Source organism: Callospermophilus lateralis, chromosome 3, assembly GCF_048772815.1.
Source record: "Callospermophilus lateralis isolate mCalLat2 chromosome 3, mCalLat2.hap1, whole genome shotgun sequence".
NCBI classification, from domain to species: Eukaryota; Metazoa; Chordata; class Mammalia; order Rodentia; family Sciuridae; genus Callospermophilus; species Callospermophilus lateralis.
This window is the reverse complement of record NC_135307.1, coordinates 198,830,093-198,833,949: the sequence shown is the minus strand read 5'-3', so window position 1 is coordinate 198,833,949 and position 3,857 is coordinate 198,830,093.

Sequence of the window (3,857 nt, the reverse complement as noted above, 5' to 3'; positions counted from 1 at the left end):
TAGATAGATAGATAGATAGATAGATAGATAAATTGAATATGGGGATGTGGCTCAGTCAGTGGTCAAGTGAGTGCTTCTGGGTTCAACTCATAAATCAATGGATTTACCAAAAATATATAAAAATATCTGTATAAAAAGGGGATGTTGGTTTAGCTCAGTGGTAAACTGTGTCTGTGTTCAGTCCCCAGTTCCAGGTTCCAGGCAGAAACCAGCCCCTGTGTGAGGGGCTGGTTTCTGGTTCCATCCCCACCAAGGAAACCCTGACATGAGTATGGGGAGCCATATTTGTCTATTGGATGCCAAGGGTAGAGTGATTTCCATCTTGATCTTCCCCCCACCACCACCACCTCTGTCTGTGTGAGCAAGGTCTCTTCTAGTGTCTGGATTTTATTTATTTACCTATTTATGTATGTATGTATGTATGTATGTATGTATGTATTTAAACAATGCCTTTATGTTATTAATTTCTTTTTATCTGGAGCTGAGGATCTAACCCAGGGCCTCGAATATGCTAGGCGACCACTCTAACGCTGAGATATAAAGGACCCCAGCGCATCCCAGCCCATCCCAGCCCAGCACAGAGTCTTTGAGATGAGATTTTATTGCCTGTTTTGGTTGTTTGAGTCTGTCTTTGTTCACTACTTTTGTTTCTTTTGTGATGCTAGGCTGGGGAAGAAACCCAGGGCCTTGGGCATTGGTCCACAAAGGGTCTTGATTGCTGGGCAACACCCTCACCTTTTTTTCCTTTGTCTCTTCCCTTCCCCAGAAAGTAAACCCAGGAAGGGCCTCCCTCTCCTTCCCCCAGGCCCAAATCCATCCTGTTTGGGTTTTGGGCTCAGACAGGTACACACTAGACAGACAGACAGACAGACAGACACACACACACACACACACACACACACACACACACACACGGGAAACATCACTGTTTTATTTTTGTTCGTTTCTCTCTTAACCTCATCCAGGCCCTCCCTCATAACTCTCAGGGGCGGGGGGGGGGGGGGGGGGGGAGGTGTTTACTATGGACCTCTGGTGGTGACAGCCTTGGGAGGGACTACTACTGGGGAATTGGAGTGAGTGGGATGGGGGAAGTGGGGATTATAGTTGAAATTCCAAGGGTCGGGCAGAGGCACAGAAGCTATCTCCTAGGTGGGGCATGTTAAAGGCTAAGGAACGTGATCAGATACCAGGGGTGAAAGCGGTATGTCCTCCCCACCCCCCAGTGCTTCCAGGACTTTACTGTAGGGGGGGGGGGGGAGAAGAAGCGGGAGTACAACTGCACTGAGGCCCGTGCCCATCTGTCTTTCCAGGGACTCAGTAGGCTGAGGGAAGAGAGGAAGATATGACGCAGCTGCTTGCAGCGTAGTGATCTGTATATGGATATAGATATAGATATCTAAGTCTGTCAGTCTGTCTGTCTATCTATCTATCTATCTATGTATCTATGTCTATACATGTAGATAGATTATATCTAAACTGGAAATGGAACTCAGGCAGGCCTTCCAAAATGACGGTAGCTTTGCGCCACCTAGCGTTCAGTGACTGCAACTAACGAGGCTGCTTTTCTCAGACCGCAGAGCACTCACTGTGAACTCCCAAGTTCCACAGGGTGGAAACCCGTCGCTATGCGCATCCACGTGTATATGCTTGTGTTTCTGACCCGGTGGCGAGATGAGATCCGACTGAAGAAGCCAAGCAAACCTAAAACGTGTGTCCCACCTTCACCACTCCTAAGTGTGGTGGATTAGCCGACTGAGAAAGGCCTTAGGGGAGGGAGCAGCTTCGGTCCGATAGGGGACAGTTGGGGAAGGCAAGGACCCTGAGTAACTGCACAGTTGCTCTGGGATCCAATTTTACCTGTAGACCTACTCGGCGCTACATAAACCTCAGCCAGCCAGCCAGCCAGCCAGCCAGCCAGCCAGCCAGCCAGCCTGTGCTGCATTTTGTCCTGTCTTTATTGGTATTAGGTATTTTCCAGAAGAAATGGGGGGGGGGGGGGATTTCCCATCTCGTGTCAAGAGTCTCCCGGGGACTGAATCCTCCTTGTCCACGCTTTCCTTGAAGATCCTTTAGAGATTCTCCACTTCGAGATGGACCGATGTGTGTGCTGCTGCAGGTTTGACAGCCATCCGGGAGGAAAAACAACCACCAAAAAAAAAAAAAAAAAAAAAAAAAAAAAAAAAGTGTTCCAAATCTCCAATACCATCATCTTTGTCATCATTCCACCATCCTTGGAAGAAGGAACTCGATGCAAAAGTCCTGGAAGAGAACAGTAAGAGTAGTGAAAGATCAGAATGGTGGGACAGTGTTCAGCAACCACCACCTCAGCTACTCACAAGAGAAGGTGAGGTCCTGGGAGTAATCAGGCAACCTCCAGAGACCTCGAGCTTTAACCAGCAAATAGAGAAAGGAGAGAGGGAAGGGGAAGGGGAAGGGGAAGGACACCCCCCCCCACACACCCCATGTGATAACACCACCGCAGGTGTTATCACAGACTGAGATAGGATGTTGTCTCCTTTGATGTTAGCCAACATGAGCAATCCAGGGACACTCCATCTCAAAAAAAAAAAACAAAAAAAAAAAAAAACGAAAAAAAAAAAAAAAAACACACACACAAAAACTCCGTGGTGGTAGTTAGGCACTTCTGGATTCAATCCAGGGGAAATCATATCACCTTTCTTCCCTGTTTTAGGCAGACTTATCTGTCCTGGAGTCCACGCCCAGCATAGTCATGAAGTCACGTAGACTTTGGAGAGCAGAGGATGTCAGAAGTGACTCTTATCAAAAGTAAAAAGCCGAATTACAACTGCGGCCAGGAAGAAGTGCAAGGTGGCCTCTGAATCTCAGAGAGAGAGAGAGAGAGAGAGAGAGAGAGAGAGAGAGAGAGAGAGAGAGAGACAGACAGACACACACCGGGGGAGGGGCAGCAAATGTTAAAAAAAAAAAAAATCAAGAAAAAAATAAAGAAAAGTAATCGAAAGGAAGCACCACCAGCACCAGCACCACCAGGAAAGAAACAGTGAAGCAAAAGTGAAAGAAAGGAAGGAGGGAAGGAGAGAGGGAGCGAGCGAGAGTTGAGTTGGTGTGCAAGCAAGGAAGGAGAGAAATGCACAAACACCAAAGAGCACACCCCCCACCCCCCACCCCCGGGCTTTGACATTCCTCTCCAGGTACTGAGCACCAAGAGAAGAAAAAGCCCAGACCCACACAAGGAATGATTTGATGCATGCAATTAAAACTGAACTACCGATTAGGAAAGAATGTCCCCACGTGAAATAAGGAGTATTTGTGGAGTCATCCTACCGACACTTATAGCTGAAAAGAATCCAGGGGCTGGGGATGTGGCTCAAGCGGTAGCTAGCGCGCTCGCCTGGCATGCGTGTGGCCCGCATACAAACAAAGATGTTGTGTCCGCCGATAACTAAAAAATAAACATTAAAAAAAAAATTAAAAAATAAAAAGAATCCAAGGACAAATTAACTTGGACGGGGAGGAAGAGGAGGAGGAGGAGGAGGAGGAGGAGGAGGAGGAGGAGGAGGAGGAGGGGAGGTTAGGGTGGGGGGGGGGGAGGAGGAGGAGGAGGAGGAAAGAAAGAAGGAAGGGAAAAAAAAGGGTGTGTATAAAGGCATACTCATTTCGACTTCGGCCCCAACCCCTATCCCCGCCTCCGCCCCGTCCCCGCCCACTTATGTCAGGACAACTGGTCGACCTCCGTACATACGGCATTAAAAGAAAAAAGAAAAAAAAAGCAAAGTCCTCGAATGGACAACTGGTCGACCTCGCGGGGTGGAGCGGGAGCAGGGTTTGTGTTGGAGGAAGAAAGGAGTGATAGGATGAGGGGGCCAGGGATAAGAGGA